Here is a 15,741-nt window from a genome sequence, read left to right as displayed (position 1 = left end):
AATATATACAGTAACACAAAAACAACATGTCTCTGTGATCACTATAGGTGTATAAATAATAATATAGTGTTAAATAAAATCAGTCCCTTGGGCCCAAAACTGAAAATAATACAGCTTTCCAAAAAGTGCAATTCTGCTGCTATTTGACATAACTGTTTGTTATGATGCTTTGACATTTTTGCACTTTATTTCTTTATTGAAAGAAAATTCTATGAAGAGAAAAGTTCTTTGCAAATGTGGATACAATGCTAAAAAAATGAAAAGTTAAAGCTAAAAAAAGAAATACACTTTGAGTTAACATTATTTCCTTATATGGGGAAAGATGTTATGAGCTAGGGAATATAACAACTACACTACCCAGCATGCAACGGGAGTGACGAGCATGCGCGGTAGCCCCGAAAAGTGTTGCATATCGTCACCCAGCAGCTAAGAATGAGCACGCTGTGAAAGTAAACGTCAAGAACTCAACCAACACGCCTCGTCTGCATTATTTACAATTAGACAGACAACACATATACAGTGTGATTTGGTTTTGTTTACAAGGAAAGAAAAACGAAAGTTAAAAAAGGGAGATGTCATATATGTATGTGCTGCGGTTGCTTTAAGAACGTTGTGACAGCTGCCGTAAAGGAGGTACGTTGCTAGCCTGGTTGCTATGTTTCCGGTTGGTCGTAAAAGTGTTCGTCATGTGTTTGTACCCTGCTCAAATCTCTCAGTAAAGTTATTCATTTGGATTATACCTTTTGTTTTGAACTTTATTACACCTTGGAGCGCTTTTTCCCGTCCATTTTGTTCCTGCTTTCGCTATCTGCGCCTAATGACTGAGCTACGTGACGCCATTTATTGTGATGTCCCACGGAGCATTTCTGGTCGGGACGGGATTCGTTCCCAGGGATTCGAATAAAGAACCAACTCTTTTTCTTTACTATAGTGGTCTCGATAACGGGTACCGGTTCTCAAAAAGGGATTCAAGTCCGAAGACTCGGTTCTTTTCTTATCGAACAACCGAGAAAACCGGTTTCGAGTATCATCCCTACTTATACATTTCACCCTAAAATCTGTTTATTTTGCCTTTGTTTCAGTGCATCACATGTTTTACTGTACAGCATTTTTTTTCATTTTGACATAGTGTATTGACACATTGGGCCCTAATTTACAATAAAACCGTGTTGGCAGAGTTAAACGAACGGTACCCAAGAACCTAAACTAACACTGAATGAGGAGCAAACAAATACGCAGCAGGCGGCAGGTAATGTGAAAAGGGAAGAACAAAAATTTATTAGCACCTGTGCAGCACATATACAATCAGGGCATGTCACGTGACCAGCAAGTGGCCAATCAGTCATTGAGAGTACAAGAGACAATACGTCAACACTCCCACTAGCTCTCATACTGTTAACATCATCATAAAAATAAAAACATTTGAAACAAAATCAAAAATCACATGTCATAAATCACATGAATTATTCTCCAAACATAAAGCTTGAGAATTTCGACAATTTGCATTTGGTTGCAGGCTTTGTCATTACATCTGCTACCATTTGATCTGTGGGAAGATATTGTAGACATATTTTACCATCATTCACAGCTGATCTGACAAAATGATATTTTATGTCGACATGTTTGCATCGCTGTCTGTTTACAGGATTCTTGGCTAATGCAATTGCACCCTGGTTATCCTCATAAACCTTTGGTGTAGCAGACTGACTCCCATCAATGCCATTTAAAAGTTGGACTAAATACATACATTCTTGTGTAGTTGCAGCTAAGGCCATATATTCTGCCTCACATGTTGACAGTGCAACTGTTGGTTGCTTTTTGGTCTTCCATGAAACCAAAGGACCATTTTCACACAAGCTTATACAATATCCAGTTGTACTCCTTCTATCAGTGGCGTCAGTCGCCCAATCGGCATCACTGTAAGCATGTAGACTCAAACCATTTTCACAATATTTGTAACACAAAACTTTGTCTGTTGTACCTTTTAGATATCTCAGCACATGTTTCACAGTAACCCACTGTTCCTCTGTTGGATTACTAAAGTATTGTGACAATTTGCTTACTACAAAGCTTAAATCTGGTCTTGTACATGTACTCAGGTAGATCAAACTTCCTACTACTTCTCTGTACAATTTTACATCTGACAAGAGCTCAGAATGGCTGTAATTTAGCTTTGGTTCACAAGGTGTCGCTCTAGGTTTGCAATTCACCATGTCAAACTTTTCAAGCAATTTTACTGAATATTTTTTCTGTGACATTTTCACACATGCATCACTCTGGCTAAAATCAATACCCAGAAAATGTTTCAGATGACCTAAATCTCTCATGTGGAATCTTGCTTTAAGCATTTCTTTTACATTCATCACTGCATTTTCATCACTGGCAGCAATGATCAAGTCATCAACCCATATTATCAGAATCACTTTTTCATTGTCAGTTTCTCTGATGTAAACACAATGGTCTGTCAGGTTTTGTACAAAGTTGTTGTCAGATAAATAGTCATGTAATAACTTGTTCCAGTTCCTGCCTGACTGTTTCAAACCATATAGTGACTTCTCTAACCGATACACCTGTTTGGTACTAGAGTGCTCTTTATAACCCTCAGGTTGTTCAATATAGATTTCGCAATCTATTGGAGCATGCAGATACGCTGTTTTAACGTCCATCTGATGTAAAATCAGGTTCTCCTGAGCTGCTTTTTGCATGATAACACGGACACTGGTCAAGTTAGCTGTAGGAGAGAACGTCTCGTCATAGTCAACGCCCATTTTCTGACTATATCCCTTAGCTACGTATCTTGCTTTATATTTGTCAGAACCATCAATGTTATTCTTAATTGCATAGACCCATCTACCCCCCACTACGTCTTTACCCACAGGTAAGTTGGTCAGGGTAAATGTGTTATTCTCTCTGAGTGACTGCATTTCGTCATTCATTGCATTAACCCACTTTTCTGAATTAGTTGAGTTTACAGCTTCCCTGAAGGTCAGGGGTACATCACACATGACTCTATAACAATAGTCCATGTTAAAATGTGTCTGGTCATCACTATCCACTTCACATGTATAATCTTTTAAATATTCTGGTGGTCTCCTATCTCTGGTAGGATAACGTGTAGTGTCCTGTGCTGGACTGCCCTCAGGTTTTGTCACTGGACTCTGAACATGGGGACTTCTCTGAGCTCGACCTGGACTCCTCTGTGCATGGTCTGGACTCGCATGTCTATGCCTAGTCTCCTTTTTCACCCCAAAGTCATCATCATCGTCATAAACAGGCGTTGTGTCAGTCTGAGTCTGCTGCTCAGTAATCTTCCTGCATGAAAATTTCACAAGTCTGTGCTTTTTCACTCTATGAGTGCCAGGATAATAGACTATGTAGGCCGGGCTATTTTTGTCATATCCTACAAAAATACCCTCTTCACACTTTGACTCTAGCTTTGTCTTGTCCTGTTTATATGCATAACATGTTGACCCAAACTTTTGCATTCTAGATACATTTGGTCTTTTTCCAGTCAACAGTTGGTAAGGAGTCTTTTTAGTGCGTCTGTTAAAACACCTATTTCTAATGACAGCAGCTGTCTGCACTGCATATGTCCACAAACACTTAGGTAACTCGCTCTCTATGAGCATACACCTAGCCATGTCAAATAAGGTTCGCCAACTGCGTTCAGCAGTACCGTTTTGATGCGGCGAGTACGGTGCCGACGTCTCATGTCGGATTCTATTAGTACGAAGCAGTGTTTGGTAATTCTTACCAGTGAATTCCGTACCCATATCAGACCTAATACATCTGACCTTCCCATAAGGGGCTACGTCTGCTAAGAACTTTTCAGTTGCTTGGACTGTGTCACTCTTATTTTTAAGAAAATAAGTAAACATTGCACTGGAATAATCATCCGTAAAACATAATGCATATTTATGCCCATCCTTAGACTCTGTGGCTATTGGTCCTGCTAAATCAGTGTGTACCAAATCTAGAGGAGCTTTGGCCCTCATATCAGGCTTCCTGTTTCTAGTTTGGACAAACTTGCCTTGTGTACAGACATCACATTGTAATGTTGACTTGTCTACTTTACCTTTAATAGTCATACCAGAAACAACATTTTGTAATTGTTCTACATCTGCATAATTACAGTGACCTAGGATCTCATGCCATGTCTGTAAATCATTACATCCCATACACTGGTCATCACATTCATTTTTCTCCACTGTGTGTAAATAGTACAATCTATTGTGTTCATGGATATAGAATTGTGTACCGTTTCTGTGTTGTAGGACGTCTTCACCCTCCTTGAAGATGACGGTTGCTCCGCTGGCAGTAGCTGCTTTCACAGAAAAGATGTCCTGCGGGTATGAAGGCACAAATAGTGCATCTTTCAGCACTGTGCGTCGGTGGCGTCCTGCGCTGTCCACCAAATACACCTCTGCATCTCCTCTGCGCTCGGCGACCCCTTTGCTCCTGGTTCCATCGGCCAGCTCCACACAGTGAGTTTCTGCCTGGAACCCGTCGTCAAAGGATTTGAACCTTGACACGTCGGTGATGATGTGAGAAGTGGCTCCTGTGTCCACCATCAGACCTTTTCCTCTGACACCAGATCCGCGTCGGATGTCTCTGCGTCCACTTTGGATGTCTCCGCGTCGGATGTCTCTGCGTCCACTTTGGATGTCTCTGCGTCGGATGTCTCTGCGTCCACTTTGGATGTCTCTGCGTCGGATGTCTCCGCGTCCACTTTGGATGTCTCTGCGTCGGATGTCTCCGGCAACGAACGCGTAGTCATTGTCCTCCACTGCCTCGGAGACCCCTCGGGCGTTGTCTCGCCTCTGTCTCCGTCTGCAGGTTGCGTCACGGTGTGTGTTGCTCCTACAGTGGCTGCACCACTGTGTTTGTTCACATGAGGTGGATTTGTGACCTCGTTGGCCACACCTGAAGCAAACAATATTGTCCACACTCCCCGTCCAGCGAGTCCCACTAGCACTGGCCGTAGCAGGTTTGCCCCTCGGCTGAACTCGGGCCTTCATGACGTTGTCCTCTGATGCAGTCGTGCCGCGTAGTTTCTCTGTATCCTCATAGCTGCGGAGTTTTGTCTTGAATTCTGCGTAGTATCCCCTCAGGATTTTCAACGCCTCGCGCCCATTGTCTGCTGCCTCCCTCATTACAAGGGACAGACTCTTATCGTCGAGGAATTGTATGAGCTCCGCGTAGGCTTCACCATTCTTTTCTGCATCTGCAGCGCGGACAGCAGCCGTTGCTCCTTCTGCTGGCGGTGTCAAGATTGTGTCTCTTAGTTTCTGTAGGCGAAGGTGGCCTAAAAATTTGGTCTCCCATAATTCATAGTTCTTTTCGTCTCCGTCAAAGACGAGTCGATACCATCGACCACCACCAGTACCTCCATCTCTACAAGCCATGGTGCTAGTAGTAGTAGCCTACTACTAAAACTAAGACACGCCGTTTTATCTCGGTGGCTCACCGGTAAAATAAATATCCTCTTGGGTAAACTCGACCTGGGCCCATAACCTGTTGGCAGAGTTAAACGAACGGTACCCAAGAACCTAAACTAACACTGAATGAGGAGCAAACAAATACGCAGCAGGCGGCAGGTAATGTGAAAAGGGAAGAACAAAAATTTATTAGCACCTGTGCAGCACATATACAATCAGGGCATGTCACGTGACCAGCAAGTGGCCAATCAGTCATTGAGAGCACAAGAGACAATACGTCAACAAACCGAATATCCAAAAATATCTAACGTGTCATGGACCCTTCTTATACCTTAGAATGCAAATTTAAAATGCATACTTAAAAGACTAACAAACAAAATTGGCAAAGTGCCAAATTATTTGGCTTCAATGTATCCAAACAAATTATTTTTCATTTGTATCCACCTTAAAAAATCTGAATATAATGTGGATTATCAGGCCTGTTTTGAAATTTCAAAGCCATGACATGTTTCTCCTAGTGAGTTGTTAACTTAATGGCGGTATTGGCTAACAGAGCCATTCTCCCTTTGCAACAAAATGGTCTCTAATGCATTTAAATGATTCGGTACAGCTTGTTTTTCAACAGGAAGGTGGATTATGCTCTCTATTTTGTTCACTTAAGAGACGCAATCCTCTGCGCACAATCTTAGTAGATCAGCTTTGCGTGCGCCATCAAATTTGCTTGGATTTAAATACACAACTTTTAGTAGATCAGGCCCTAAGTATTTTACTTATTAAGTACCAGCTATTTGATTGTAACGCGCAACTAAATTGTACTTTTATTACCAAATTTGGAGGTCTTGAAATCGCCATGTAAAATCGCCAATGCTAATCTTTAGCATGTCTATGCCAAACCTAATTTAAAATAGTAACAAGCTCGCTCATTTAGAAAAAAATGAGCCTCGGTGTACTTTTGAGCGCCTTCTTGCTTTCTTGGAATAGGAAATTGTACCATTACCTAGAGGGAGTCCAACTGAGTCAGCTTTGAGTGCTTGACTGCTTGTTTCCCGGCCAAGTGCTTGAGCCTGTGCCGAGTTTGCAACCGGATTTGCAAGAAAGGCATCAAAATATGGCACCGCTAGATTTTACGTGAGTTGGTACCTGGTAGTACCAACTGACATTGGTTGGTACCTATAAAAGTAGCGAACTCTGTACCCATCCCTATTAATAATAATAATGGATTAGATTTTATATCGCGCTTTTCTATTATTAGATACTCAAAGCGCTCACAGAGAAGTGGGAACCCATCATTCATTCACACCTGGTGGTGGTAAGCTACATTTGTAATAGAGTGCATAACAACAATTTTAACTTGGTATTTCTGTAATAATAAAATATTGGCAGGCGCAGTAAACACTCGATATCTCTATTTTTAAGATGCACTGAAAAACATTACAAAAACTCACCTCTTCACAGCCATGTCCCACTAAACGCTTCTCTCACAGTCCAGTGGGTTTGAACATAGCATACGTCAACAACAGGGAGTATAGAGACCAACCTTTTTATCCACTGGTAGCCCTGAAACTATTTAAATATACCTACAGCAACTGTAATGTCACCGTTTCCTGTATTAGAGACAAAATGAAGGCTCAGCAGTCTATAACTTACAGTACTTTCCAGGTGACAATGTGAACATGGCGACGCTAAAGCAACAAACCCTGGTTAATGTTTACTCAAAATATTGAGCGGTGGAGGTGAAGGAAGGAGGTTTATAACAAGACCTGACAGAAGTGCAGCGATCAATAGGATGTTTGGAATACATACTTTAAACTTGATAATACCTTGTTTTTTTAAGCTTCCACTCAATAGCTTTGCATATATTAATGAGTTAATGTGGCTGTATAATGCTGCAAAGTTGAGCATGCATATACAATAACAAAATAGTCTACTGTTGTGATTCTTTTTATTTAGTGTGACAAACAAAAACTCTGGGATTCTCATACAGCATTACAGTAAATAGTGACATGAATGACACAACAAAATACAGTAATACATTTAAATTTCTCACATTAAATAAAATGCATTAAACAATGCAGCTACTAGTGCATCATTGGAGCGAACGAGTAAACCTATAAGTGTGATAGATATAAAAAATAAATGCAGTAAATTATTGTGATTAATAATTATAATAATTATGGTTAGTTTACTTTATCACTTTTTCTGATGTTTTTAAAACCATCTGGAAAATTAAAATGTATCACAATGTATCGTGTATAGAATCTAAAGAATGAAAATTATAAAGGGATTACTGAATGATGACTGTTTTGTACAACTCTCAACATTTTTGGTTTAATGTGGGACAGTAAACAGACGACTAAACAACATAAAAAGTGAAGGAATATAACAGGAAAAAGTAATGTTAACAATTATAAAAAATATTGATACTGTGTCAGTTATAACACACAACAGACATGCTGGCTGTTTTCAATAAACATAAGTTTTTAGCAAACTGGGTTGCTTTTACCTTGATTAAAAAATAAAAAATATCTAAATGGCCCCCCAAATCCTTTGATTTTACAGTATGTGGCATTCATAGTGACCGGCCAACTCTAAATTGACCAGCAGATAGCGCCCCAGTGTTCAACACAAACTACTTGAAAATGTGAACAGAACATATGCAGTTGGCATGCATGTTTTTTAATATTACGCTCTAGCCTAATGAATAACCTGAGTAAGAAGTCTGGAATTCTTCAAGTACTTCTTTACGTTTTACCATTTAGTTGAGTCCAACAATGTTTCTTTGTGTCATATGGAGTCCATGATTCATGTTATTGCAATTTTGATCCAAAAAGCTGTAATTGTTGGAAATGTTCATCCTTCCCATGACAAATACCTGTTGGTAATCCCACCAGAACTCTGAAAAGGAGGTCTTCCAATATGTGTTCATGTTGGTAGTAGAGCAACATTTTCTTAACGCTGATGTGCCATTTGATCTTCAGACACTCTATAACGGTTGCACTCTGGAGGCCTGGTATTTTGACTGTGTACAGCTGCAGAATTGGGCACAGGTAAGGGCGACCATGGCGAGGACTGTAACTAAAAAGGAGAGAAAGGTCACATTTAAAGGCATGCAGAGGAAATATAAAGTGCAAGTATTCACAGCACTTCACTTTTTCCACATGTTGTTAAGTTACAGCCTTATTCCAAAATGGAATAAACTGATTTTTGTTCTCAAAATTCTACAGACAATACCCCATTATGACAATGTGAAAATTATGTATTTTGCAAATTTATTACAAATAAAAAAACTAAAAAAATCACATGTACATATTCACAGCCTTTCCACTTCTGAAGCTCCATCAGATTGGATGAGAAGTGTTTGTTTTCATCCAGAATGTTTCCGTACATTGCTGCATTCATCTTAGTCTAGTCAGGGAGGTGACCAAGAATGTGATGGTTACTCTGTCAGATCTACAGCATTCATCTGAGGAGAGAAGAGAACCTTCAAGAAGGACAAACATCCTTGCAGCGATCCACCAATCAGGCCAGTATGGTAGAGTGGCCAGACGGAAGATATTTCTTAGTAAAAAGTTTGACAAAATGCACCTGAATGACTCTCAGACCATGAGAAACTAAATTCTCTGGTCTGATGAGACAAAGATTGAAGTCTTTGGCGTAAATACCAGACATCATGCTTTAAAGAAACCAGGCACCGCTCATCACCAAGCCAATGCCATGTTGGAGGCAGCATCATGCTCTAAAGTTAAAAGTTAAAGTACCAATGATTGTCACACACACACTAGGTGTGGTGACATTATCCTCTGCATTTGACCCATCACCCCCTGGGAGATGAGGGGAGCAGTGAGCAGCAGCGGTGGCCGCGCCCGGGAATCATTTTTGGTGATTAAACCCCCAATTCCAACCCTTGATGCTGAGTGCCAAGCAGGGAGGTAATGGGTCCCATTTTTATAGTCTTTGGTATGACTCGGCCGAGGTTTGAACTCACGAACCTACTCAGGGCGGACACTCTAACCCCAAGGCCACTAGGAAGGTTTTTTGGCGATAAACACTGTAGGACGAGTGAGCATAGAGGGAAAGATGAATGCAGCAATGTACAGAGAGACATTCTGGATGAAAGCCAACGCTTCCCATCCAACCTGTTGGAGCTTGAGAGGTGCTGCAAAAAAAGAAAAGGGAGAAGAGGAATGGGCAAAACTGCCCAAAGATAGGTGTGCCAAGCTTGTGGCATCGTATTCAGAAAAACTTGAGGCTGTAGTTTCTGCCAAATGTGCATTAACAAAGTATTCAGCAAAGGCTGTGAATACTTATGTACAGGTGGGGTTGTTTTAAATGTCTATTAACTTGCAAAACAATTAAAAAAATAAAAACCTTTTTTACTTTGGCATTATGGGGTATTGTTTATAGAATTCTGAGGACCAAAATTAATGTATTCAGTTTTGAAATAAGGCTGTGTAACATAACAAAATGTGGAAAAAAAAGTAAAGTGTGGTGAATACTTTCAAGGTGCATTGTGAAATTGATGTCTTAATGTGGACTTACCAATAAAAAGGATAATCACTAAGAAGGCCCCCAGATCCAGTGAATTGGCTTCTGGCAGCCCTTGCAGTTTGGTCCACAACTTGCAGAGAATATCTTGCACCTCCTCATTTGTAGCCATGTTGATCCTTGCTATTTTTTAGAAATGAACAACTCAATGCGTCTGAAAAAAGCAAAATTGAACAGACTATAACAGACATTTACTGCTCCTGAATGCAAAAAGTTATTTTCATGCGCAACTCCACCCTGGACTACTCTGCAATTCTACTCTCCATCCCTGCAATTACCTCCTAAAGTCTGGAAAGCATTTGATTTAGCCTTTCATCTCGACAGAGTTCAACCATCTTCTGTGTGGTTTTATGTCACATGTGATCGACACAGGGAGGTCCTGGGCCTGGGTGCTCAGTGAAGGTATCAACAAACAACATAGCCTATTTCTAGCATTCTATTTCAAGAGTGATGCCTGTCATCATCACTTGAGCAGCTGTGTATTGTGTGAATGTGTGCTGTACAAGCTTTGTATGCAGTTAAGTGAAATACCCAAAACAATAAAAACACATTTCAGTCCACTTCTAGATCAACAGCAATCACAATAACACACATGGGCTAATATTACATTCATGCATTAATGTATCTTACAGTATGGTAGTAGGTAGGTCGACCAGCAGCAAAAATGCACTCACTAGTATGCGAGATACATTTGTTGTATGACTTTGCTGATGTATTGTTGTCAACAACACTCATTTTTGACCGTTGTAGTTTGATGAATATAGTATGTCCATGACAGAAATTACTGTAAAAATGTAATTATACCACAAAGTAAAACTCGTCTTTAAGCCAACGAAGTAAACATACGTAGGGTATGTAATCGACACGTGTGTCGGAACGACCAATCAAAAGAGGCCTATTAGCGTCGTGGCTCCAAGGACTAACGCGATTGGTTGAACAGGAATAAGATTAAAAAAAATACCACTTCCGTTTTGGACTTCACCGACCTCCTTTACTTTGTTTAGGACCGACTAGGCTCTCTAATGGACGTTCCGTGTTGTATACTGATGATTATTCAACGTTTTGTGGCACCTTTTCAAAACGTTTAGTTGCTATTTTTAACCACGTGAAGGAAACATTTGAAACACGTCTTCGGGTTCCTACAACAGACATACGTTGATGAACATCTAGAACGTAAACCGCCGTCTGCCCGTCATTTAATCTACCTGAATTTGACACATATTTCAACATTAATGTCAAAGTCAAAATCCAATCAATCCAATCAGCACATTTAAACATAAAAAATGTTTCCAAAGTGCTGCACAAAAATATTAAAAACAAGATTCAAATAATATCCTTAGCTCCACCAATGACTGAATAAAAACAAAATAAATAAATATAAAAACAATATAAAAATAAATAAATGGTAAAACCAATTAAAACAGTAAATAGAAATTTAAATTTAAAAACACAGAGGACCACACAACTTACGTAGTGTTAAAAGCCAGAGAATAAAAGTGGGTCTTAAAACAAGACTTAAAACACTCCACTGTGTGAACAGTTCGAACATTGAGGGGCAGAGTGTTCTAGACCTTAGGGCCGACCACAGAGAAGGCCTGTCCCCCCTGTTTTAAGTCTCGTCTTGGGCACCTCGAGCTGGAGCTGGCTCTCTCGTAAATTTGGACGAGATCCGAGATATTATGAGGTGCCAGTCCATGCAAAGCTTTAAAACCCATCCATCCATCCATTTTCTACTGCTTATCCCATTCAGGGTCGCAGGGGGGCGCTGGAGCCTATCTCAGCTTTAAAACCAAACAGCAAAATGTTTCAAATCAATTCTAAAATGAACAGGGAGCCAGTGCAAAGTCTCAAGAATTGGGGTTATATGCTCGCGTTTCCTGGCCCCTGTTAAAAGTTGTGCTGCCGCGTTCTGGATTTACTGCAACCGGGAGAGAGCTTTTTGGCTATTTAATGCCAGCATAAAGTGCATTGCAGTAGTCCAGGCGACTTGAAATAAAAGCATGCACGACTTGTTCAAAAAGGTTAAAAGATAAAAACGGTTTTACTTTTGCTAAAAGACGAAGATGATAAAAAAACACAATTTTAAAACGCCATTGACTTGTTTGTCAAGTTAAAATCACTGTCTATAGTGACGCCAAGGCTGGTGACTTTGGGACGCACATCATTTTGCAATTGTCCCAGTCAGTGAGGGCCGCACCAAAAACTAAAATTCCCGTTTTTCCTTCATTCATTATTAAAGAATTCTGGGCTAACCAAGCCTTGACGTCACCAGTTGAGAAGGGGTGACAGTGAGTTGAAATTGATTTAGTAACTTTTTAGCAGAAAAAAAATAAACCAGTGCCTGCTGTGACTGACCCAGACTGACACAATTTAAAGTCTTAGAAAACTCTTGCAGGTGTTTGGAGATGATTAGCTGACTAGTGTGTGATCCCATGACTTTCAATATATTGGATTTTTAGATATGTAAACTATAATCTTCAAACTTGCAAGGCATGCAGGCTTGAAACATTTCACTGTATGTATAATGAATCTCTATCACAGGCCTTTATAGGCTTCACTTTCCAAAATTAGTTCCAAAAAATATATAACTTTGTCATGATGTATTTTTTTTTACATGATTCTTAGATACTGCAAGGAAGAAGTGGATGATATTAATTTAATTAAAGAAAGAAATAATCAAAAACATGCCCGAGCGTGTCACCAGCTTGGCGAAGCAACTCGAGAGTGTCACTGTTCTGCACCATACTAAAGCACAATGAGTAATATCTAAACGGCGGACATTTATTAATAAAGATATAGAAAAGCTGATGATGATGTGTTTGACCTAAAGCAGCTTGAAGGAGATACTGTAAAAGTCCACTCTCCAAGGTAAATGCTGTACATTATTATTACATTACTTCATAAAACTACTGTAGTTGCTTGAACTTCATCAAATTGTATTGTCGTAGCTGGAAGTTTGTTTTTAATTTTTAAAAGGCAGTTAAAATTTTGCTGTTTTTTTGGTATTGATACCATCGATATGCAAGCCACTTCGACTGGATATTAATGCATTTGCTCATGGATGTGTTTCTTTGTTGTTTGCATATTTTAATGTCATAGTTGTTATATAATATACAGTGTATGCTGTATGTGCAAACCACCTGCCACAGTTAGTAAGAGGAATTGATAAGGCAGAATGGTAGATGTTAAAAAAACATGTAAAATTCATATAAACATAGATATGCATAGACATGTAAACAAAGCCACTTCTGGGTATATGAGCAAAAAACATCACACTGTATTTTGTTAATAAATACAAAAAAGTTAGGAAACACATGCTTACCAAAGCTGTAAACAGTTTCCAGTCCTTCCAAACTGCACTTAAACTTGACTCTCTTGCAGACCTCTACTTCAGCACTTCACCTTCCCCCTCTTCTTGCTCCTCCCATTTGTTTTGACTCCTACTTTGCTTGCTCTAATTGAGCTGGAGACTGTTGCTGCACTGTTTGACTCTTTCAGAAGGTCAGCAGCCTATTGCGGACAACTTGCATGAACTCTTCCTCCAAGTGCGATGTCCACTTTTGACTTTGATTCTCACCACTTGTGAGCCTCATCTCTCCTCCCTCTTTCTCACAAGCCTCCCCCTTTTTAACCTCCTACACTTCTTTTTCAAATGACTCTTTCTCTGCTGCTCACACTCCCCCTCACCGTCTGTCCCGTCTCTACATCTGAGCACGCATTCAACGTTTCCCTCCTCCTTTCTTGGTTGGCAGAGACCAGCTGCAGCAAGGTTTTTTTCTTGTCCACAGTCGCCGTGGAGACGAGGGTACATCTGAAACAAGCAGGGGGATGGTGTTTTTGTATGTGTACATGCATTTGGATACTTGACAACTTTCATTCCTATTTCTTTGCAGTTTTTACTCAATATTCTAATTTGGATCTTCTGCTGCCAATGAGAACAGTCTGAAACACAAAGAATCAAACAAAGAACAATAGGTTCTTTAATAGTGTTTACTTTCAGCAAAAGAGGCTCGGCATGTGTTCTCTGGGGAACGATGCAAATCAGGCCTCGTGATAGAAATAAAATGTGATAAAATTGCCACTGATTTCTTTAAACTAAGGTTGGGCAAGTTAATGCGTTAATTTCGAGTTAACGCATCAATCTATTAATGCCAACAATTTTTTTATCGCGCATTTGCGTAGGTTGTTTACATGCTTTTATTTTGTTAACGCCTATTGCTGGCTCCTGCTGAAAAGGAAGGAGAATGCGGAAGAAAACAAAAACAAGCATGGAGAAGAAGGGTAACTCAACAGAACTTTTACAGGGTCATTTTCATTATAAAGTACTTCCAGGCGGCGGATTTGACAGAAGCAAAGTGGTTTGTAGCCACTGCCAAGCTGAATTTTCTTATCACAGGAGTACTTCCAGTCTAAAATATCACCTTAACGCGAAGCACACTGTTGATGCGAGCAAACCATTCAACAAAGCAGGAAGTGGAGCCAGGCTTCGGCAGACTATGTTAAAGGCCTACTGAAATGAATTTTTTTTATTTAAACGGGGATAGCAGATCTATTCTATGTGTCATACTTGATCATTTCGCGATATTGCCATATTTTTGCTGAAAGGATTTAGTATAGAACAACGACGATAAAGATTGCAACTTTTGGTATCTGATAAAAAAAGGCTTGCACCTACCGGAAGTAGCGTGACGTAGTCAGTTGAACATATACGCAAAGTTCCCTATTGTTTACAATGATGGCCGCATGAAGTGAGAGAGATTCGGACCGAGAAAGCGACAATTTCCCCATTAATTTGAGCGAGGATGAAAGATTTGTGGATGAGTAAAGTGCAAGTGAAGGACTAGTGGGGAGTTGAAGCTATTCAGATAGGGAAGATGCTGTGAGAGCCGGGGGTGACCTGATATTCAGCTGGGAATGACTACAACAGTAAATAAACACAAGACATATATATACTCTATTAGCCACAACACAACCAGGCTTATATTTAATATGCCACAAATTAATCCTGCATAAAAACACCTGCGTGTTTGTTATGCTAGCTCCTAGCTCCTATGCTAGCTCCTAGCTCCATAGAACACGCCAATACAATTCAAACACCTGATCAACACACACAATCACTCAGCCCAAAAGACCGTTCACCTAACCCAAGGTTCATAAAGCTTATATATTTTAAAAAAGTTACGTACATACGCAAAAAAAAGTTGCGCACATACGGTCAAGCGATCAAATGTTTAGAAGCCAAAGCTGCATACTCACAGTAGCACGTCTGCGTCTTTGTCATCCAAATCAAAGTAATCCTGGTAAGAGTCTGTGTTGTCCCAGTTCTCTACAGGCGTCTGTGTATCGAAGTCAAAAGTCCTCCTGGTTAGAGTCTCTGTTATCCGAGTTCTTCCATCTTGACTGCATCTTTCGGGAATGTAAACAAAGAAGCGCCGGCTGTGTACTGTTGTTGCTGACTACGTTCGAAAAATACGTCCATTTCGCACCGACAACTTTCTTCTTTGCTTGCTCAGCTTCCTTCTCCATAATGCAATGAACATGATTGCAACAGATTCACGAACACAGATGTCCAGAATACTGTGGAATTATGAAATGAAAACAGAGCTTTTTCGTATTGGCTTCAATGTGGAAGGCATACCCGTGTTCGCCGGGGCTACGTCACGCGCATACGTCATCCTCAGAGGCGTTTCGAACCGGAAGTTTAGCGGCAAATTTAAAATGTCACTTTATAAGTTAACCCGGCCGTATTGGCATGTGT

General features: G+C 40.1%; 1 long non-coding RNA gene across 2 annotated transcripts; it reads right to left on the bottom strand.

Annotated features, from left to right (window-relative positions):
• Window positions 1–7,375: 7,375 nt before the first annotated feature.
• Window positions 7,376–13,675, bottom strand: LOC133654955 (uncharacterized). 2 transcript variants are annotated; one of them, XR_009826914.1, is made up of 3 exons: window positions 13,306–13,675; window positions 9,978–10,137; window positions 7,376–8,513 (listed from the first exon to the last, which is right to left on the bottom strand). It is a non-coding gene; the product is annotated as an uncharacterized LOC133654955 (long non-coding RNA). The 2 variants fall into 2 exon arrangements; XR_009826913.1 differs by lacking the exon at window positions 13,306–13,675 and adding an exon at window positions 10,614–11,011.
• Between the last annotated feature and the right edge of the window lie 2,066 nt (window positions 13,676–15,741).

Source organism: Entelurus aequoreus, linkage group LG08, assembly GCF_033978785.1.
Source record: "Entelurus aequoreus isolate RoL-2023_Sb linkage group LG08, RoL_Eaeq_v1.1, whole genome shotgun sequence".
Classification (NCBI taxonomy): domain Eukaryota; kingdom Metazoa; phylum Chordata; class Actinopteri; order Syngnathiformes; family Syngnathidae; genus Entelurus; species Entelurus aequoreus.
The sequence above is the reverse complement of the archived record's forward strand: the minus strand, read 5'-3'. Positions and strand labels throughout refer to the sequence as shown.